The following is a 24,191-nucleotide window of genomic DNA, read 5'->3' as shown; positions in this document are numbered from 1 at the left end:
GGGGTGTGAGGTGGTGTCACCCTGGACAGGACGCCAATCTGTCGCAGGCCACATATAGACAAACACACACATTCACATTCGCACCCACACCTACGGACAATTAAAGTCTCCAAGCCACCTATCCTGCATGTTTGTGGTTGTGAGAGGCAAGCCGGAGCACCTGGAGGGAACCAACGTAAACACGGGAGAACATGCAACTCCACACAGAAAGGCCCCAGGTGGGAATCAATCCAATGACTTCTAGCTGTGAGGCAACAGTGCTAACCACTAAGCCACCGTGCTGTCTTTTCTTTATTTTTTTGCTCAGTGCCTCCTCAGGTAACAGTCAAGTCCAGGTGTTGCCTACCTTCTGCTGAACCCCTGTTGATGCTCTCTCTTCCTCTCTCTCTCTCTGTCTCTTTCTCTTTCACGCTGGCTGTTGTGGAAACTAAGTCCGTGAACAGAAACCCTCAACTGATCCGAGGACTATGTAGTTTCACTCCAACTGAAGAGATTTTGTTTTTTCCTTTTCCATCCTTCTTTTCATCTTGGGGGGGGGTTACTGCTGCGTGCTTTCAGACACTAACTGAGAAAAATCCCCCCGACACCACACACACACACACACACATTCAGGAAGCACGTAATGATGGAACCGTAGCTGAAATAAACATCCGCCGTCTTTCCAGACTATCAGCAGCGTCTCCAGACGTGGGCAAGTTATTTTTTTCTTGGGTTTAAAATTTTTTGCAACGCCAAGTTGCATCACATGCATATATGTGTAATAAACATCAATGCATGTTCACTTGTCTCACAACATGAAAAGAATGAGGCTGTTGTAAAGAAGGAGGCACAACTTGTGCCATAACTGGGGCCACAAATCTGAGGAGTTTTTGGCTGAAGTGGAAGACCGCCGTCAGTGGCGCTTTGTAAGTCGGCTCCCTGGTCCACTTTAGCTGCAGGCTGTTTTTGGACCAGCGCCCAGTCCACATCTGTGAACGACTCACATCAGGGAAGGCAGCATTTGACAGAAGTGTAATGTGTCAGCAAGAGAAACGGACTGAAGCTGGAGGCCGGAGTGACCTGCGGCAGCAGCGCATGTGTCGTCAGTGTGGCGGAGCTATCCTCATGCAAATATCCAATGCTCAAGTGCAAGATTCAGTACATTTTAACTAGAGCACTGTGCACGTAAAGCACAAAACTCAGCCAACAGTTCGAGGACGAAAGTACGAGGTATGTCAGTACGAGGTATGAAAAAAATAAAAAGGTCGGATACTTTTCTAACGGACCTCCGTAGTTTCCAATTCCACAAATTTTTACCTTGGCAAAAATTTTCAAGGTCAAGTCCTGTTAGAAGTGTATTTCATAAGATAAATTAGATGTGATCAAATGTCAGGAGTATGTATTTAGTCCATACACTTGAATTAATTTTTTTGTGTGGTGTTGTCACATTTTTCTTTTCTAACTTTTTTGGTTTGTGAATTATTTTTCAGATATTTTCACAGAACATTGGTTATCTCTATTATGCACAATTTGTCATTGCTTTTTGGCACTTGGCTTACAACTGATAACTGGAAGATAGACAAAGAGGTGTGAAATTGGAACCTCCATCCAATTTTGGTGGTGTGGGTAAATCCAAGTTATTGAGGCACTTTTAATTGAGATATAATGCAAAACGTACACCAAATGGTGTTTTCAATATGTCATTCAAACGCCCACAAAATCCATAATCCTGATCTGATCCAGATCAAACTTTGTCAGGTGATAGTGAGGGTACTCTGCACCTCACTTTCAAATATGGGACTGATTGGGACACATTTCATTCAGATATAATGTAAAATATACATTAAATGGGGATTCCAATGGCCACAAAATCTGTAATTTCAATTTCAATTTATTTTCATTTATATAGCGCCAAATCACAACAGAGCTGCCTCAAAGTGCTTCACACAGGTAAGGTCTAACCTTACCAACCCCCAGAGCAACAGTGTAAGGAAAAACTCCCTCTGAGGAAGAAACCTCAAGCAAACCAGACTCAAAGGGGTGACCCTCTGCTTGGGCCATGCTACAAACATAAATTACAGAACAATTCACAGAACAATTCACGGACAAATATACAGAAATTCTGTTGGCGCACAGGACAGGAGGATCGCCAACATGACTACAACTCCCATCTCTGGATGGAGCTGCACCTTAAACAGAGAGAAAAAACAGAATCGGCACAGAAAGACAAAAAATACTGTATAATTTGTCCAGCATAAATAACAAGAAAACAGAGAAATACTAAGGTGATCACCACAGCCAGTAGCCCTAAACTCACTAAAAGACCTAGAATTTAGGTAAAGTTGAGGCCGCAGCCCGCTACAATTACTAATAAATAATTAAAAGAGTAAAAAGCGGAAAACAAAACTGTACCATTATGCTAGCCATATGAAAGGGAAAATAAGTGCGTCTTAAGTCTGGACTTGAAAATCTCCAGAGATCGGACTGTTTTATTGATGCAGGGAGATCATTCACACAGAACAGGGGCACGATAAGAGAAAGCTCTGTGACCCGCAGACTTCTTATTCACCTTAGGGACACAAAGTAGTCCTGCACCCTGAAACGTAAAGCCCGGGCCGGTACGTAAGGTTAATTCGGTCAGCTAGGTAGGGAGGTGCCAGTCCATGAATAATTTCATAGGTAATCTGGATGAGATCGGATCAGACGTTATCAGTTGATAAAAGATACCATCCTACATAATGGTCTCAAATATGAAAGAAATTTGATCTTTTTGACAGTTATGAATTGTTGAATATTTGTTCAATGTTAAGGACAGGGATTTTCCAAGATTTTTCCTGACTTTGACCTATAACTTTGAAAATTGAATCACTTCTTGGCCTATCAGAATATGAATCCTCTGTAAAAATTTCATACAATATATATCAGAAATTGTGGTTCCAGGCTGTTCTCTAACAAGAGAGATGAAAACATAACCTCCACCCAAAGGGACACTGCAGTCTCATTTGAACCCTGCGTGATATCGCAGGATTTGACCACTTATGTGGACCTCTGCTCCTGTTGTGCAATATATACACAGCATAACTTCACACGGGCAAATGGTGTACTGTTTTGTTTTCAGCCGCAATTACTGAAGCAGTCATAAAAAGTGTTTTTTTTTTTTTATTACAGTTTCCCAGTGGAGAAGGGAAGAAGAAAGCGAACGGGAGCCGTTGTGTCGGTACGTGTTAGCCTCCACAGCTAACCAGAGTAGCTCCGTCTCTCACCTGCACAACCACCCCGACATGTTTGTGCTCCGGGTCATAAACAATTGCAAACATGTACACTTTCCCACTGCACTGTCACTTTCTTCTTTGCATTTTCATTTTGTTTGTGTGGATTTTGTCCAAAAACACATAGAAAATGCTGTTGTTTCCCTCCTGGAAGTAGAGACATGACGTCGTATGCATCATATTTTACTCCTTTTCCGCCCGCCCTCAAACAAGACTACGCTGCCCAATTCGTTGGTGGAGGTAAAGAATAACTGCAGCAGACTAATGCTAGCTGAGGAATATTTTTGCTGCATTCATATTTTGTAAGCAGGAAATCAAATAATATAACTTGTACAGATCTAATTTGTCTCATTAATATCTGCAAATGCACAGAGGGTGATCTACAAATATTCCTTGATTTGCACAACTTGGCTCTTGTTGAAATATATATGCGCACACAGGAGGCTCCCTGCAGACACTGTTAAAATATAAAATATTATTTTTGATTGATTGATAGAGGGCTTATTGAACCGTAGAAATTGTACGCAAGACAATAGGATCTGATAATTAATTAAACTGCAAATTATAAAGAACACAAGGCTCATATGGCCAAGCGTATTTTAGCATTGCGTTATATTTTACTATTTTGGGAGGTCCTGCAACTTATTTACTGATAAAAAAAATTACTAATTTGTAAATCACAAGTAACACAGCTGTAAGTTGATTTTTGGCTCTTGTTTTACCCAAAGTTAACTTCTCAAATAAATAAACAGTCAAAACCTCGCTGTACATTTGAGCAGCTTGGTTACCATCTAGTGGGCGATGTGAGAATTATAGAGCTTCTGGAACATTTCCTACCGGTGAAACCCAAAATTCAGCAAAAAAAAAAAAAAAAAAAAAAAAAAAGGCATTTATATAAATGTCAGAAATGCACAATTTTTTGGCATGCAGAGCTTGACCTCTCAGTATTATAATTAATATAAAAATTTAGATTTTGAGAGTTTTATGGTTCTTGAGTTCTACGATACAAACATTTTCTGGAAGGACAGAATTTCTCTGACAAGCACAACTTACAGAGCTTCCCATCAACACAAAAGCAAAATGAACTACAATAATAAAGTGTACCACAACAATGCACAAAATCCTCAATTAAAGAGCTGATTTTTTTTTAAAAAGCAACTGGACTAACATTTTCTTGTAATGTTTCCAAAGCCATGGGTCAGCAATCCATGTCCATCTGATTTTTTTCTGTTGTTCAAAGTGCATCAAATAACATCCAATATGTCATCCATCGCATGTTTATTTGTTGATTTTGATTACACTATGTAACACATTTTTGTTCCTGGCTTCTAAGTGTTATATTTCAACTGCTTATGTCTAAGTCTATGGAAAAATTACTACATTCAGCACAAACTTTGATTTTATTTTTTTTCAATGTTCTAGAAGGTTCTAAAAGTTTCTTGAAATTTCTAGATAATTTGGACAGTTCTAGCAGTTAAAGAATATTCTAGAAGACTACTCAGTAGTAGTGAAGGTGAATCGAGAATATTCTTAAAAACAGACAAATTTTCAAAATATCATTGTCCTGATCACAGAAGCAAAGTTTGTGGAATAACAGCTATTTTCTATTTATTTTAAGGCGTAATGTTATGTGTTGAAGCGGGTTGAGGAGCGGACCTGCGTCTGACGGAAACCCAGCGCTAAAACAACCAGAAAGCGGTTCCAATAACAAAACAATTTATTTTTCCCCCTTTGGTGCATAACAAAGTGTATCAAACAAAAACTTGCGTCGGTCTGGCGGAGTGAAGGACGGCACGCTCTCCAGCGCCCAAAAGGATCGAAGCCCGGCGCTTCTGGACCCACGTTCACCGCCAAACACCCCCCAGGTGGACACGACAACCGACTCTGCGAAGGATAGAAAAGGTGAGGTAAGTCAGCAGCTACAACTAATATCCTTCAAAAGACACACACTATCAGCAACACATTCAGGTCCGAATTCAAGCTTTATGTAAATGAGCAGCTTCTCTCAACAGGTGGAGGGATCATCAGTCCGCATGCCACGACAGTGAGAAGCGAGCTGCACAACTCTCATCAAAGTTCAAATATACTGCGTAACAAAATACCAAGTTACTGTTTAACAATTATTCAGATAATCAATCACCTCTGATGTGTGCTGACAGCATGTGTCCCTCACCCGTCCTCCTTCACAGGCACGATGTGTCAAACCCAGGCGCGGTCCTCAGCGTCTCACAAAACGAACATCAACAAGGTCGAGTTCCCGGCAATTCTGCTTGAATCACACATGGCTTAAATGCAGAACGCCATCTCATTATCTGCTTCAGCTGAAAGTCTTTAAGGTTGCACGTGAGCACCATCCACAGGTGCTGCACATCATGTTGATGAGGGTGAAGGACCTCTCTGCCAGCACCTTCTCCACAGACAATAAATCAGTTTGCATACCACCTGGAGAGCAAAGAAAAGAAAAGAACACCAAAATGTCCAGCCACACACCCCCAACACACAACACACATAACAGGTTAGGAAACACACTGTGTCCCCAGGAACAAAACAAAAATAACAATTTGTTACATAGTGTTATTTTTGGGAATTTAAAGTCAACTCCAGGAAATGCTGTGTTAAAAAGTCTGTTCCTGCAACTTACACAGTAATGACATAATTTACTGTAAATCCATGATTAACTGGCAAGAATTTAGAAATGACTTAAAATGCAGAAGTCAGGATTAAGGACCATTCCGGAGTTCTAAATCTTGCTTGCGGTGATGTTTTCTTTGATTTTTTTTTTCCAAGACTGACCTCTCCCACCAAAAAAAAAACAAAACAAAAACAAACAAACAACAAACAAAAACAAACAAAAAACCCAACCCATTGGTCATCTGTGCATGTGCCTGATACAGTCTACCCCGTTAGTAAATTATATCACACTTAGGAATGTAATGAAGACATGACAGTGATACGGGAGAGTGAGGGAGAGTGGAAAGATGATAAAACGTGGAGGCAAACCTGCTGAGACCATAAATCATCAGGGAGGAGCTGCACATCTGGAGAAGAACCAACAACCAAAAAGACACAGTGAGATTTATTTTTCTGATAACCAGCCGACACAAAGAGCGTCCTCAGCTCCATGGCCTCACCGCTCAGAGGCTTCCTGATGTCCGTGTACTATGACAGTCGAAACTACAGACCTGCTGCTTTCTCAGCATTATATTGTTTTTCCACGGAAAAGAGCATGAAGTTTAATTTTCTCACGCAGAAGAAGAGCGAGACAAAGAACAGAGAGGAACCTCGCGATTCGTTTCACTGTTGATTGATGTCATCACGATGTTCTGACCAACCAGCTATGTGGAACTTAACAAATAGTAAGAAATACAAAATAAATCAACGGGCACCACAAACTCCAGACAGATTAAAAGCACTTTTATAGCAGCCTGTCCTGATCTACAAACACCACACTGTTCATCAAGCTGCTGTACTGAGAACAACAAAAAAAAAGAGTGATAAGTATTCACAATAATAGGAACTCTCAGGGCACGGAGGAGGATCATGGGAAATGTGACGTCAGTTGCAATCAACCTGTACCACTTAAGGGGAAATAAATGACACTTGCCATCCAGCCTCAGTGTACCATGGCCTACACAAATTGTATGGTGGCCATCCCAGGGTGGTAGCTGTAGCCATGGTAGGTCAATGAAGAATTACACAGAGGTCAAAATTTAAAAATGCTCCAATCATATTGAAAAGTATACCACATTATTAGTCTAAAGACTATAGTTTGGACTATCTGTGACCGAACGTGATGGAGTTATGAGGTAAAAATAGCAAAATGGTGACAAAGGTCAATTTCAGTTGTACAAGGGTCAAAAAGTTAAATTTTCGTCAGTTTGGTAAAGAGTGAAGTTTTTACCCTGTAACTCCATCACTTTCGGTCACAGATAGTCCAAACTATAGCTTTAGACTAATAATGTGTTATAGTTTTCAATAGATTGGAGCATTTTAAAATTTTGACCTCTATGTATTCTTCATACCTACAGCTACCACCCTGGGAAGGCCACCATATATTTGTATAGGCTGAGGCTGGATTGTTAGTGTTGTCCTCTCATGTGGTACTGATTAGGTCAAAATTCACGACTGACTCAGGACTAAAAATTCCAGAACTTAAGATAGAAAATCCAACATTCTGACACAGATCCATATCAGCCGAGCTAATACCCCCATCACATATGCCGATTGAGGCCGATAGAGGCCGAATGGCGTCAGAATGACATATCCGGCCACAATCAGGAAGTATTGAAGTGCGGCCTGAAGACAAACAGACGGCAGTCTATGAGCAGTCCACATATTTGGTCCCATTCGCTCAGCTGTCCCGAGTGTGTTGCACATGTTCAAAACACTCTTGGTGCCATCAAGATGGGACACACATCTGACAGTGATCTATGTGCAGTTTTTGCATCATCTGATCTCAGTCTACGTATTCTGACGGCATCAAAACAGCATCTGAAATGATCTGATTGCAGTTGATTGAGCTCTGAGATCGATCAGTCACAGTAAAGCCTGTCGACATGTTGTTCTACGTATGTCCACCTCCACTGGACCCTGGCCAGGGAGGGCAAAGGAAATGTTGATATGTAATAATATGCATGTGGCACTCTGCATGCGTCAGAGGCTCGGTGCAGCGCCCCGGAACACAGCTGAGCGGGATATTACTGCTGTAATACACCTCCGAAGTCTGTAGCAGGTATGATGTGGAAACGTTTCCCCAGCCCATGATAACATAAATACACATGCAACTCACTTCCGGTACCCCGCATTCCACAGCGCAGCGCAGACAGCTGGTCAAGTCCCTTTCACCCAGCTGCGCTGTCTGCTGGCAACGTCGATCAGATGACAAATGCACAATCCACCTCTGGCATAAATAAATCCCATGTGAAGCACCGTCCCGCACCGATAATCCAACTACAGTGTTAAGATGCGTATCAAGTGAAATGGCCACAAAAAAGTTTACACGAAGAGAAGAAAAAGTTCACTGGCTGCGTCTGAAGAATGTGCGCACATGTGGGAAGTTGGTGCACTGCCAGCACAGTTCAGCAGCAATGAGGAGTCCAGCCAGACAAATAAAATCTAGCAACGCAAGTAGATATTGATCAAACACCTAAAGGGACTTTTCACCGGACTAACAGCTGGCGATCACTGACGGCTGTCAGCCTGTTTGTGTGCGCTCTCTGAATGGACAGCTCTCGTGCTCCTGTGCGCCCCACGTATGCACATGGAGTGGCTGAAACAGCCATTAAGAACACACATACACGCAACATTTCAGACACACACTCACTGCAGGTGTGCATGAGGCAGTCTAGCTGCGTTCTGACACGGCTGACCATGCCTCTTTCCCTCCTGACTGCGTCCGGTTTATGACCCTATTTGCCTTGTCGGCCTGGTTCCTGCACATTCTTGCTATGTGTGACGGGGGCTTAAGAACCACCTCCTATTTTATTTATTATTTTGTATTTATTGTCAGTTAAATTTACTGGTCAGTGAATCTCTGGTTTAGCCTGCTGGCCATCTTCAGGACCACAATGGAAATAAGTGACATTTTTATTTTATTTTTTTAGTTTGTTTGTTTTGTGCTATATTCTGCAATATTTTTAGTTTGTATTTGTTTTTAGTTGTATATTTTTATTGCCAACATCAAATCAAATCACCTCCCCAAACAATGCTCAGACATCCATCGCTTACACGTCCAGATATCGTACGCACACAAATAAACAAACAGATGTATAAGTGCCAGCTGCTGGAGATAATAACTGACATACACGATAAGATCATCTTCATCAAGCTACTTTCATATTTTTGTTCACATAATTGCACATTAATCTGTTTTAGCATGAATGTTCTCAGGTTCACAATCTGTAGAAATTCTTGGGTTTTTAAGAACTCAAATTGTAACTTTGGACGCGTTCATCACAATTCTATTTGACCAAATACATTGTGATGCTCTTATTTTGATAGTAATTCACTTCATATTATTCATAGTTGGTTACAGGTGAATAAGTTGGGCTGATTTTTTTTTTCTTTTTTTTTAATTTTCAAAGACAGCAAACAGTGGCGACCGCTGAGTTTAGAGGGTGACTAATCAGGGGTTCATGGATCACTAAACAGGACACAGATGATAAAGCAGCACAGATTTAGATGACTGCCAGGTGTGTGTGTGTATATATGCTTAAACTAAAGATAAGGACACCCCCGCCACACACACACACATCTGGAAACTACACAAACACACAAACCCCACAGGTGGAACAGTGGCACCTAAACCACTTTACCAGCTGCACAATGTTCAGGAAACACCATACGTTACTTCCAGCTCACTTTCTGTTCCGCTCTGTGGTTCTGACGCTGCTGCTGCATCATCGTCATCATTTGTTTGATCTGAACTTTCTCTGACACTACAGAGTCAAACCTTCCTGAGAACATAAAATTTGTTTTCTTTTGAAACATGCATGAACACACTAATCCTGAATTTTAACAGCATCTTTTTTGACTTCATTAGCATACTTCCCTGTTACAGTTTTTTCCAACTGCTTACGCTCAAAAAGTGAATGCTTAGACTAAAACTTCAAATCCAACAGTTCTTGTACCAACAGCTAAAATACAAAGTGACAATACCTTAAACACATTTTCTGCTTTGCACTTTACTTGCAATTCCTCAACACAGTTGTTGCAGAACAGTTTCCTACATTAGACACTGAACTCAAAGATAAAATACCTTGTCATTGGGAAAACACTTCTAATATAAATGCAAAACACATCTGGCAATTGGAAATACTTATGCACACATCTGAAAACACTCACACAGAAAACTCACCACCAATCAGGCTGACATTTGGATCTACAAATCGAGCTCAGGTAAGACATTTTGTCAAATCTGCAATCAAGGAGGTGGTAACAACCAGAGAAAGAGATAGAGGACAAGGAAGACAAAGCGAGATATGTGGACAAGGACAAAGACAAAGAAGAGCAAGAAGGAGAAATGTTTCAGATGAAATTCAAGCAACTCTGGTGGACCATGTGATCAACCACAGGCACACACTGAGGGAAGCTGCACTCTAAAAAAGGTGCTGTCTCAATGAGAAACATTGATGTAACAATTTGCATGTTTTTTCTTTTGTAATTTCAATTTAGTTATTTCATAATGCCACATGACATCTCTAGTTATGTAAGTTGAAATAATTTTACGTAGTGAAGTTACAGTACAGTTTTTCTCAATTGCTAAAACACTAAACCCTGTTGTTGATCCAAATGCTCAGTTGCCTGAACCCACTCATTGAAACAGTCACTCTTTTGGCAAAACCATAAGCACTTTTCACCTGTTTAGACACAACTTACCAACATATTTTCATTGTGATGCACCTGTGTTGCATAATGGTGACCACAGGTGGCAAAAGTCAATCACAGTTAAAGCACTGGTGTGACCGGATGAACACAACAACTCAAAATTGATCATACTTGTGGCCAGTGATGTGATGGAACATATGAAGAGTTCAGACGCAAAATCCTGTAAACGCCACGCTCATGGAAAATGAGATAACCATTACAAGTGAAAGCTTGAGCAGGGGTGGTGGCCAAGTGGTTAATGCGCTTGGTTTCAGTTCGGAAGGTTCTGGGTTCAAATCCCACCTCTGCCACATTTCTCCATGTAATGTGGAGTTGCGTCAGGAAGGGCATCCGGCGTAAAACCTGTGCCAAATCAACATGCACATCCACCTTGGATTTGCTGTGGCGACCCAGAGTGCGAACAAGGGAGCAGCCGAAGGGACTTACTTTATTACAAGTGAAAGCTTACCGAGGCTCGTATACGATAACAAAATCAGTTCTGCTGCAATACCCCATAAATCCTATGGTAAATGCAAGTCAAGATGTGGTCTGTATGCAGACCCTCATAAGTGCCATCCTAGTTTGTGTGCAAAACCACATAGTGAACAGCGCACCACACACTGGCATGTATCTCGGTCACGTGACGCAAATATTGCGATGCCCACGACAGCTTCTCTAATGCTGCGTTTACACATAACGATGGCACGTCACGAATGCCACGAAGTATACATTCTTGGCTGCTGATCATGAATGTGATGATTTGAGGCGGAAGCGTCAGTTGTCCTAAGGAAATGCTGCAGCCTGTTACCACGTGTTCTGATTAATGTAACATGTTGGTGGAGCATTATCAGGAACCATTATGCACGGTTAAGAATAATGTTCCGCGCTGTTGCGCATCATTAAGTTCTGTCATGTTGTGAATGCGGCGAATTGTCTCCACACACACCCATATTCATTCATCAGCTGATGAACAATTCAGATCACACCAGTTTGCTCCTTTAAATCCACACCAGAAGAACTTTGTGACTGCGTGCTTAGTTGGGCCAGATGTGTGGCTTCACGCAGCTCTCATCTCGTTCGTTTTCCCCAAACATCAGGCGCAGCAGCAGGTGGAACACCTGCAGGAGCACGCTGAGGAGCACTAGAATTAAACTTTTAGCCGACTTGGCGTCCTTCTTTGCAGCAATGAGACTGAATGCAGTGCAGCAGGGTTTACTTGTGCGCACGTCAGAGAACACTGTCACGCTCTATTAAGGATCACCACTAATCAAGACGGATTAACATGCTCAATTGCGACCTCCACGACATGAGACAAAATGAGGGTGGTATGTGACATTCGTGGAAGATTTTTTGACAGCCAAGAACATGCTCCACGAAAATCACGCACCAACGCACTATTAAGAAACTTATTCAGATGCGTTAAGCCACATTAAGAATGTCAGGAATGTGCCAAGAATGACGCAAATACGACATTCATAATGCATACTGCCTATGAGTAAACGCAGCATTAGTGTACATTAAAGTGATGGATTTACTGAGTTTTGCAAACAAACTGAAGGTGGAGATACCAGGTTTTGCAGCCAAATATATTAACGGTTGCTAATTAACACATTTCTGAATAAAGGTTGATTTTTGAGATTCTGCTAGTTTGTTCAGTGCACCATCCATAACCATTTCATAACAAGAAAGAATGATTCATGGAGATGTACAACTTCCATCAGGTAAATATCCTTATGTAAAACAAGAGTGGTCTGGTGGAGATACAGGGTTTTGCCCCTGAACAACAAAAATATAAACGCAACACTTTTGGTTTTGCTCCCATTTTGTATGAGATGAACTCAAAGATCTAAAACTTTTTCCACATACACAATATCACCATTTCCCTCAAATATTGTTCACAAATCAGTCTAAATCTGTGATAGTGAGCACTTCTCCTTTGCTGAGATAATCCATCCCACCTCACAGGTGTGCCATATCAAGATGCTGATTAGACACCATGATTAGTGCACAGGTGTGCCTTAGACTGCCCACAATAAAAGGCCACTCTGAAAGGTGCAGTTTTATCACACAGCACAATGCCACAGATGTTGCAAAATTTGAGGGAGCGTGCAATTGGCATGCTGACAGCAGGAATGTCAACCAGAGCTGTTGCTCGTGTATTGAATGTTCATTTCTCTACCATAAGCCGTCTCCAAAGGCGTTTCAGAGAATTTGGCAGTACATCCAACCAGCCTCACAACCGTAGACCATGTGTAACCACACCAGCCCAGGACCTCCACATCCAGCATGTTCACCTCCAAGATCGTCTGAGACCAGCCACTCGGACAGCTGCTGAAACAATCGGTTTGCATAACCAAAGAATTTCTGCACAAACTGTCAGAAACCGTCTCAGGGAAGCTCATCTGCATGCTCGTCGTCCTCATCGGGGTCTCGACCTGACTCCAGTTCGTCATCGTAACCGACTTGAGTGGGCAAAAGCTCACATTCGCTGGCATTTGGCACGTTGGAGAGGTGTTCTCTTCACGGATGATGCGAAGGAGATGTGTTGCACTGCATGAGGCAAATGGTGGTCACACCAGATACTGACTGGTATCCCCCCAATAAAACAAAACTGCACCTTTCAGAGTGGCCTTTTATTGTGGGCAGTCTAAGGCACACCTGTGCACTAATCATGGCGTCTAATCAGCATCTTGATATGGCACACCTGTGAGGTGGGATGGATTATCTCAGCAAAGGAGAAGTGCTCACTGTCACAGATTTAGACTGGTTTGTGAACAATATTTGAGGGAAATGGTGATATTGTGTATGTGGAAAAAGTTTTAGATGTTTGAGTTCATCTCATACAAAATGGGAGCAAAACCAAAAGTGTTGCGTTTATATTTTTGTTGAGTATATAAGGCAGTTCAGAGAGCAGTGGTTTGTGAGGCACTACAATGGATAGAAATCTGAGAGGAGGAGTTTGTGTGAGAGGTGGTCGAGGTGGTCGAAGTGGTCATCGAAGACAAAGAACAATAATATCTGATGAAATCAGAGCTACTATGATTGACCATGTTCTTGTCCATGATATGAGCATGAGGGAGGCCGGACAAAGGGTCCAACCAAACATCAGTAGATTCACTGTGTCCACCAGAATCCCAAGATTTAGAGAAGAGAACAGATAATTACCTTTTCTGACATTATAGTATGTAAATGTTGACAGGAATTGCTGTATGACTATACTATACCACAGTATACTGTAAGTAAATACATGTTTCAGTACATCACTGGGTCAATGTACTGTAGTATTTTAATGGAGGGTTAGTCTGTTTTTGGCCTTGTATTCCATGTATATTTTTGTACTTTCTTTTTACGTAGGCTTACTGTATACAAGTGCTAAATGCATATGATTTCTCTTTGTTTTTGTAATGTACAAGTGCTACGTGTAAATAATGCACAGGATATCTGTTATTTGTCCTTTTGTTTTTACTATTGCTAATGTATATGTAAAATAAGTTTATGTTTTCAATGCCGTGTTTAATTTTCACAAGTTTACTCTTGGCTCTTTTTTAGGCTTAAAGTTTTGGTTTTGTAATAGTTACTTTTTAAAAAAAATATGTTTTCAGGTATATGAATTTATTTAAAAAAAAATTATTTTGGTTAATGCACTTTCTACAGTGAAGCATTTTGATTTCTTTAATGCAGTTTCTAAAATATCTGCCAAGTTTTGTTAGTGCATTTTCTAATGTTTACCAAAATGTCTTTAATATTTTGTATGCTTGGTTTTTAAGAATTATTCAGATTTGTTCATGCTTTTTAAAAAATGTGGCAGGATTTTGTTAATGTGCTTTCTAAAATATCGTGTCCAGTTTTGTTCAAGTATTTTCTATGTTGTGCTGTCATTTTGTTACTGTATTTTCTAAAATGTGTTTTTGCTTTTTTGAATGTGTTTTGTAAATGTATTTTTGTAAATGTGTTTTGTAAAGTGTATGTTGTGTGGGCCGCTGAAGAGGAGGTACTGCTGGCCCACCACCACCAGAGGGCGCCCTGCCTGGAGTGCGGGCTCCAGGCACCAGAGGGCGCCGCCGCCTCACGGGAGCAGCCTCGGTGACAGCTGTCACCCATCACCTGAGACAGCTGACGGCAATCATCAGTGGGGTATATCAGCAGGACGGCATCTCCACCTCATTGCCGAGATATCGTTCTACCTGGAAGTCTCAGCTGACTGCTTGACAGTAACCTTTTGTGACTTTTGTGAGTGATAACAGACCTTTTTTTCCAACGAGAGGTGGAGGTAGCTTTCCTGCCGTGTGGATTACTGGGTGCAAACGCGCCCACCTTTAATTGTGTTTTTGTTCCTCGCCAGCAGTACCAGGTCCGACACGCGGAGGCAGTGGCCACCTGGGAGTTCGGGACTTGGCGGCTCCAGTATACCCGGGGTCCTGTGGCGGAGGAAGCCGTGTGGTACCGGTCTTACCTTGGAGAGGCGTCTCCTATCTTCGAGCCTGCCCACACGACACTTTGTAAATTGACTGTTGTCCATTTCTGTGATTGGTTGTATTCGTTGTGCACATTCACAACAGTAAAGCGTTGTTATTTGACTTACTCCATTGTCCGTTCATTTGCGCCCCCTGTTGTGGGTCCGTGTTCCTACACTTTCCCAACAGGATATCTCGGCCAGCGTCATGGATCCCGAGGGGCGTCAACCGGCTGTTGAACGGCCAATGGAAGAACAAGGCGCACAGGCGTCCGCAGGAGGGGTAATCGGTGAGTTGCAGCGGATCCTCACCGCTTTCACGACTCGGTTAGAATCGATGGCCGAGCAGAACGCCCTCCTGAACCGCAGGGTGGAGGCTCTCGCCGCGCAGGTGGAAGCGCGCCCTCCGGGCGCCGCTGCGGCTCTCCCTCCCGTAGACCCTGTGCGTGACAGCGACGTTCCACTGGTTGTCCAACGACCCCCCCCACCATCCTCTGAAGCATACATAAGCCCCCAGAGCCGTACGGAGGCTGTGTGGAGACGTGCGCGGATTTCCTTATGCAGTGTTCGCTCGTCTTCGCACAGCGTCCCGTCATGTACGCGACCGACGCTAGCAAGGTAGCTTATGTGATAAATCTGCTTCGTGGTGAGGCACGCGCTTGGGCTACAGCGCTCTGGGAGCAAAGGTCACGGCTCCTTCAGACATATGATGGGTTTGTGAGGGAGCTCAGAACAGTGTTCGATCACCCTAATAGAGGAGAGACCGCTTCAGCCGTGCTGCTGTCAAAGAGACAGGGGCGCCGGAGCGCAGCTGCCTATGCAGTCGACTTCCGCATCGCGGCTGCGAGGTCCGGCTGGAATAACACTGCCCTCCGCGCCGCCTTCGTAAACGGACTGTCATTGGTCCTCAAGGAGCACCTGGTGGCTAAGGACGAACCGCGGGATTTGGATGGGCTTATCGATCTTGTCATACGATTAGACAATCGGTTAAATGAGCGCCGTCGGGAACGAGACGAAGGGCGTGGCCAGGCACGCGTCGTCCCTCTCCCTTCCGGTTCCGACCGCGTTCCGCCCTCCCCACGCTCCATGGCCCCTGCGCTCCGTGCGATCACAGCTCCCCCTGCTGACGAAGCTATGGACACGAGTAGGGCAACATTTAGGGCACCGGTCACACAAAGGAGGCTGGCCCGCGGAGCGTGTTTTGTTTGTGGCTCGATTGAGCATCAGGTACGAGACTGCCCGAACGGTTAAACACCAACGCCCGCCCTAGACACTGGGCTAGGGGGGGGCCGAGACGTTCACGTGGGACACACCCACATCGCCACACGACTCCCAGTTACAATCCTTTATGAGGATTAACCCTGAAGGCCCCAGCACTGGTGGACACGGGCTCAGAAGGGAATTGCTTGATAGCAAATGGGCCAGGGAGATAGGGTTCCCTCTGGTGGCGCTTACCTCGCCTGTGCAGGTACGGGCACTAGATGGCTCCCTACTCCCTCCAATCACCCACAAGACACCACCAGTAACTCTGGTGGTGTCGGGGAATCACCGGGAGGAGATCGAGTTTTTTGTAACTCCGGCCACCTCCCGTGTGATTTTAGGTTTTCCCTGGATGTTGAAGCACAATCCCCGATCGATTGGCCGTCCGGGGTAGTGGTCCAGTGGAGCGAGACCTGCCATCGGGTATGTTTAGGTTCCTCGGTTCCTCCCGGTTCCCAGGCCAGGGAGGAGGTCAGAGCCCCGCCCAATCTAGGGACGGTGCCGGTGCAGTACCATGACCTTGCGGAGGTGTTCAGCAAGGATCTGGCACTCACCCTTCCCCCGCACCGCCCGTATGATTGTGCCATTGATTTGGTTCCAGGCGTTGAGTTCCCATCCAGCAGGCTGTACAACCTCTCACGACCTGAACGCGAATCAATGGAGACCTACATCCGGGACTCTTTGGCTGCCGGGTTGATCCGGAATTCCACCTCCCCGATGGGTGCGGGTTTCTTTTTGTGGGGAAAAAGGATGGCGGATTACGTCCATGCATTGATTACAGGGGGCTGAACGAAATCACGGTTCGTAACCGATACCCCTTACCCTTGTTGGATTCGGTGTTCACGCCCCTGCATGGAGCCAAGATATTCACCAAGCTTGATCTTAGGAATGCGTATCACCTGGTTCGGATCCGGAAGGGAGACGAGTGGAAGACGGCATTTAACACCCCGTTAGGTCATTTTGAGTACCTGGTCATGCCGTTCGGTCTTACAAATGCTCCCGCGACGTTCCAAGCATTGGTTAATGATGTCTTGCGGGACTTCCTGCACCGATTCGTCTTCGTATATTTAGACGACATACTCATCTTTTCTCCGGATCCTGAGACCCATGTCCGACATGTACGTCAGGTCCTGCAGCGGTTATTGGAGAACCGGCTGTTTGTTAAGGGCGAGAAGTGTGAGTTTCACCGCACCTCTTTGTCCTTCCTGGGGTTCATCATCTCCCCCGACTCCGTCGCTCCTGATCCGGCCAAGGTTGCAGCGGTGAGAGACTGGCCCCAACCCACAAGCCGTAGGAAGCTGCAACAGTTCCTCGGCTTTGCGAATTTCTACAGGAGGTTCATTAAGGGCTACAGCCAGGTTGCTAGCCCCCTGACAGCCCTGACCTCACCAAAAGTCCCCTTCACCTGGTCGGATCGTTGCGATGCTGCGTTCAAGGAGTTGAAACGGCGCTTCTCGTCTGCACCCGTTCTGGTGCAGCCCGATCCTAGCCGCCAGTTAGTGGTTGAAGTGGACGCCTCGGACTCAGGGATAGGAGCTGTGCTGTCCCAGAGTGGGAAGACCGATAAGGTCCTTCATCCGTGTGCCTATTTTTCCCGCAGGTTGACCCCGGCTGAACGGAACTATGACGTCGGCAACCGAGAACTCCTAGCGGTGAAAGAGGCTCTTGAAGAGTGGAGACACCTGTTGGAGGGAACGTCCGTGCCGTTCACGGTTTTCACTGACCACCGGAACCTGGAATATATCAGGACCGCCAAGCGGCTGAATCCCAGGCAAGCCCGCTGGTCACTGTTCTTCGGCCGTTTTGACTTCCGCATCACCTACCGGCCCGGGACCAAGAACCAGAAGTCGGATGCCTTGTCCCGGGTACACGAAGACAAGGTCAAAGCGGAGTTGTCGGATCCACCGGAACCCATCATCCCGGAGGCCACTATCGTGGCCACCCTCACCTGGGACGTAGAGAGAACCGTCCGGGAGGCCCTGGCACGGAGCCCGGACCCCGGGACTGGACCAAAGAAAGACTGTACGTCCCACCAGAGGCTAGGGCTGCAGTCCTGGACTTCTGTCACGGCTCCAAGCTCTCCTGTCATCCAGGGGTGCGAAGAACCGTGGCAGTTGTCCGGCAGCGCTTCTGGTGGGCGTCCCTGGAGGCCGACGTCCGTACATCCAGGCCTGTACCACCTGTGCCAGGGGCAAGGCCGACCATCGCAAGGCTCCGGGACTGCTACAGCCGCTGCCCGTGCCTCTTCGCCCCGGTCCCACATCGGCCTGGATTTTGTCACGGGCCTCCCGCCGTCCCAGGGCAACACCGTGATCCTCACGATAGTGGACCGATTCTCCAAGGCGGCCCACTTCGTGGCCCTCCCGAAGCCCCCAACGGCCCAGGAGACAGCGGACCTCCTGGTCCACCACGTCGTCCGCCTGCATGGGATACCATCAGACATCGTCTCCGATCGCGGTCCCCAGTTCTCCTCGCATGTCTGGAGGAGCTTTTGCCGGGAGCTGGGGGCCACGGTCAGTCTCTCGTCCGGGTATCACCCCCAGACCAACGGGCAAGCAGAGCGGGCCAATCAAAAGAAATGGAGCAAACACTGCGTTGTGTGACAGCCGCGCACCCGGCGGCCTGGAGTACTCATCTGGCCTGGATCGAGTACGCCCACAACAGTCAAGTGTCATCAGCCACCGGCCTCTCCCCCTTTGAGGTGTGTTTGGGGTATCAGCCCCCGTTGTTCCCGGTGGTTGAGGGAGAGGTCGGTGTGCCCTCGGTCCAGGCCCACCTGCGGAGGTGCCGTCGGGTGTGGCGTGCCGCCCGTTCTGCTTTGCTGAGGGCCCGGATGAGGGCGAAGACCCATGCAGACCGGCGGCGGACCCCGGCCCCTACGTATCGCCCCGGCAGGAAGTGTGGTTGTCCACAAAGGACATCCCACTACAAGTGGCCTCCCCCAAACTACAGGACAGGTACATAGGCCGTTTAAAATCCTCAAGGTCATCAATCCCGCCGCAGTGAGGCTTCAGCTTCCAGCCTCACTGCGGATCCATCCAGTGTTCCATGTGTCGAAAATCAAGCCCCATCACACCTCGCCCCTCTGTACACCCGGTCCGGCGCCACCTCCTGCCCGGATCATCGATGGCGAGCCGGCTTGGACAGTGCGCCGGTTGTTGGACGTCCGACGGATGGGCCGGGGCTTTCAATATCTGGTGGACTGGGAGGGGTACGGCCCTGAAGAACGCTCCTGGGTGAAGAGGAGCTTCATCCTGGACCCGGCCCTCCTGGCCGACTTCTACCGTCGCCACCCGGACGAGCCCGGTCGGGCGCCAGGAGGCGCGGTTGAGGGGGGGGTCCTGTTGTGTGGGCCGCTGAAGAGGAGGTACTGCTGGCCCACCACCACCAGAGGGCGCCTGCCTGGAGTGCGGGCTCCAGGCACCAGAGGGCGCCGCCGCCTCACGGGAGCAGCCTCGGTGACAGCTGTCACCCATCACCTGAGACAGCTGACGGCAATCATCAGTGGGGTATATCAGCAGGACGGCATCTCCACCTCATTGCCGAGATATCGTTCTACCTGGAAGGTAATATTCTCAGCTGACTGCTTGACAGTAACCTTTTGTGACTTTTGTGAGTGATAACAGACCTTTTTTTCCAACGAGAGGTGGAGGTAGCTTTCCTGCCGTGTGGATTACTGGGTGCAAACGCGCCCACCTTTAATTGTGTTTTTGTTCCTCGCCAGCAGTACCAGGTCCGACACGCGGAGGCAGTGGCCACCTGGGAGTTCGGGACTTGGCGGCTCCAGTATACCCGGGGTCCTGTGGCGGAGGAAGCCGTGTGGTACCGGTCTTACCTTGGAGAGGCGTCTCCTATCTTCGAGCCTGCCCACACGACACTTTTGTAAATTGACTGTTGTCCATTTCTGTGATTGGTTGTATTCGTTGTGCACATTCACAACAGTAAAGCGTTGTTATTTGACTTACTCCATTGTCCGTTCATTTGCGCCCCCTGTTGTGGGTCCGTGTTCCTACACTTTCCCAACAGTGTACTTTTGTTAATGTGATTTGTAAAATGTGTTTTTGGTTTTGTTAATATACTTTGTAAAAAATTTTTGTTAGTGTTTCAGTTTTGTTAATATGTTTTGCAAAATGTGTTTTTGTTAATTTGTTTTGTTAAATGAAAACGATGGTTAAGTTGTCAGAGAGACAAATGTCCACTTGCAGCACAGAGCCCCAAAGAACAGAAATAGTAAGGTCCTCTTTCTCTGCTTGTGACTTCTACACAGCCAAATACGGCAACAGGAACCTGTTGTCACACAGTGATGTTCACTGTTTACTTTTCTGACATCAAGTTGTGTAACGTCTCTTAAAAATGCAAAGATATCAGAGTGAGTGATGAAAAAAAAATCTGGACAGAAAGAGAACAAGAAAAGGTAAAAATATGCCAAATGTCAGACTTCCTTCCTCTCCCGGCAGTCAAAACCAAGAACCTTTCCTGTAAATGCCGACTTTTCTTTCTGTTTCTTTTTACACAAATGCTGACAAAAGTAAGGGCTGGTCAGATTATTGTAGGGATTTAACTTTACTTTTATTACAGATAAATCTGTTGGTCATTTATATGATTAACTGCCTCAATGATGTTTTGAGTATTTTCTGTATGAGATGTACGGAAAGAGCATAGATCTGGATAATGAGGTGGAGCTGCTGGCATGCTAACATACGTAGTTTAATAAAAGAACAGAGCTGCCTCCATGCATTCAAATAGGTTATAGCATCATAATGGGAGAACCGCAACTCTGTGACGAGCCTATATCCCATTTGCACTCATGTGTAGTTCAGTCCCTACCAGATGAGGGTGCAATAGGTCTGATGATACAAGTCTGCACCCCACTTTCAAATATGAGAGTTTTTGGGTCACGTTTGATTAAGATATAATGTAAAATATACATTAAAAGAGGTTTTTAATGTTGAATTTAAACTGCCACAAAATCTGTAATCTGGATCAGATCTGGATCAAACTTTGTCAGTCAATAAAGGATACCATCCTACATAACACTTTCAAATATGAAAGAAATTAGATCTTTTTTGACAGAGTTAGGAATTTTTGAAAATGTATTCAATGTTAAAGGATAGGGATTTTTCAAATTTTCCAAGATTTTTCCTGGCTTTGACCTATGACTTTAAAACTGAATCAGTTCTTGCCTATCAGGATATGAATCCTCTGTAAAAATTTCATAAGGATATATGAAAAATCATGGGCTCCAGGCTGTTCACAAACAAACAAACAAACAAACAAACAGGGGCGAAAAGTCTCAAGTCAAGTCTCAAGTCATAATGACCACCAGTTGTTTGTAAGCTGACTTAGGACTTGCAGATTGATGACTTGAGGATGACTTGACAGTGACTTCGTCCCACCTCTGCGAAAATATAACCTCCTCCAGCGTCATTGGAAGACTCCAACAAAGACTCCAACAAGGACAGTAAAAAGAGAGCAAAACAACAACATAAATAAATGACAGGCCACGCCCACCCAAGGAGGAAGCCAGGGCGATAGTCAGGATTTAATGACTGTGTATATTGAGAAGACATTGAATGTACTGTATGTGTGTATGTATATGTGGAAAGCAGTGGTGTCAAAAGTACACACATTTGTTACTTAAGTAGAAGTATAGATACTGCAGTTAAAAACACTCTGGTAAAAGTTGAAGTATCAACTTGACCTCTTTACTCAAGTAAAAGTGAAAAGTATGTGCTCCAAAACCTACTTAAAGTATAAAAGTATAAAGTAACCTTTAAAAAAAAAAAAAAAAAAAGGTAGATGCCACTATATGAATTGAAAGCTTAATTTAAAAACTGATTCGTTCTACATGTGGCCCAAGACCCAAAACCCAAAATTACCCCCCAACACCACCTGCACGAAAATGTTTCAATTCTAGAAGCTCTGAAATTCAATCTGGGACAATTCCAGACAATAAACTGCAGTGAGTGCAGCATCCATTTAGTGAAGGAAAAAAAAACCACAACTTTCCTTATTCAAATTAATTCCAGTAGCTAGGATGCAGCAGTTTTCTAGTTTGGCAGATAGTTCTGGAGGAAATCACTGAAGAAATTAACAAACTGAAAATATGGTTTGACTGAAACAAACGGTCATTAAACTTAAATAAGACAGGGATGAAATGGAGGTGTAATAGTCACTAGGTGTTCACAGGAAACATTTATGTACGTATGTATTTATTTATTTATGTTCATTGTTAGTTGCTTTTATATTTTCTGTTGTGTTTCTATTCAGGTTCTTTTTGCCTCTTTCTCTAGAATTGTATATAATAATAATTAGATTATTAATATATAAACAAAAATAAATTTAAGAAATATTACAATTTGAAAACAAATGCACCTGAACGTGATGAGAGCTGCAATTGCTAAATGCTAACTTTTAACATTGAAAATGCCATAGACATGCTAACGCGTTAGCGTCGCTCCCGTTTTTAAGTTATAAAATACATCTATCAACTGTTTCAGAAGACCATAACAGGTCGGTCGTTTAACATAGAAAAGGTAAATAATACTCACAGAAGTATGCTCTTTAGGATTTTAGCGGGGGGAAATTAAGCGAAAGAAAGAAAGAATAAACGAAGCAATGGTCGAAGCATTGCTTCAATCTGCGAACCACTGCTTGGTTCACGGTTCAAAGCAAAGCCGTGCTGCAGAAAAGTTGATTACAGGCGCACATGACGTGAATATATATATATATATATATATATATATATATATATATATATATATATATATATATATCATATATAAACATTAAACTGAAGCCAAGAGTAACAAGGCTGTTTGTTTTAAAAATGTAAGGAATAGAAAGTACAGATACTTGTGTGAAAATGTAATGTGTAGAAGTCAGAAGTAGGCAGAAAAATAAGTAATGGAGTAAAGTATAGATACCTAAAAAGTGTACTTAAGTACAGTAACGAAGTATTTGTACTTCGTTACTTGACACCTCTGGTGGAAAGCTATGAATCTATGTGCCAAATGTGAAAGCTTAAGACTGAGGTGAGATAATGTAAATGTTGGTGTTACAAACTTGCCACATGGATGGTGAACTGAGATACACACACACACACGCACATACACAGACACCCCACAGGGCCCTGGAGCCACAGCAAGCATTCACAGAGCAGCATGCACCTGCAGGGGGAGAACATGCATCGTGACAGGACCATTACCCCGCACTGCCAACGCAAACACGGGGCCCACAGACTAGCCACTCAACAAAATCATGCACCCAAGACCCCCGTGTGCATAGGAGTGAAGTTGTCCTGTAACACAAACCCTTAGCCCCAATGTTTTCCAGAACCCCACAGAGAGAGCAGGCCAATGCCCCTGCTGGGTCCATCCACTGGCACAAGGGCCACCAACACCCCTCATGCACCACAACAGCTTTCTGGAGTTGAGGCCCCCATAATGATGTGAAAAGATGACCCCCCAAGCTGCCAGCGCCACCCGGGAGGCAACCTAATAAGATGACGACTGATGCATAGCGAATACTAAACGAATACTCTTGGACATGTACCTGCAGTAGATGGTTAAGATTTAGGGGCAGCTCTAGAAAAATAAGAGAAGGTGTTTCAGGTCTTTTTAGAGGTATCTTCTCTAAATAGTACCCCTTGAGTCCAGATCATTAAAATAAATTCAAACGTTCTGTTTTTGGAAGCAACATATACAGTAAATATGAAATATTACAATGTATCAAAGCAACAATAGCTGTAAATTGTTGTAATTCATTGCTCCACGCTTTGGTTTTGTTCTTCAGCCTGCTTTATTTCTATATAAAGCAAGTTTTGCTTTTGTTACAGTTGACTTGAGGATAAAAGTAACAAGATC

The 24,191-nt window shown here is 44.6% G+C and overlaps 1 protein-coding gene across 3 annotated transcripts in view; it reads right to left on the bottom strand.

Moving 5' to 3' along the window:
• sh3bp2 (SH3-domain binding protein 2) overlaps positions 1 to 24,191 on the bottom strand; it is a 42,722-nt gene that overhangs the window by 17,972 nt on the left and 559 nt on the right. Inside the window, exon 1 of one of the 3 annotated variants that reach the window (XM_034191944.1) lies at positions 347 to 415. The exons of the other annotated variants lie outside the window; for them this stretch is intronic. The gene's annotated coding sequence lies outside the window, so the exon portion shown is untranslated. Of the gene's footprint in view, positions 1 to 346; positions 416 to 24,191 lie in introns of those variants that run through there. 3 annotated transcript variants of the gene reach the window in all.

This window comes from Thalassophryne amazonica, chromosome 17 (assembly GCF_902500255.1).
Source record: "Thalassophryne amazonica chromosome 17, fThaAma1.1, whole genome shotgun sequence".
NCBI classification, from domain to species: domain Eukaryota; kingdom Metazoa; phylum Chordata; class Actinopteri; order Batrachoidiformes; family Batrachoididae; genus Thalassophryne; species Thalassophryne amazonica.
Note: the sequence above shows the minus strand (reverse complement) of the source record. Positions and strands in the feature narration are given on the sequence as shown.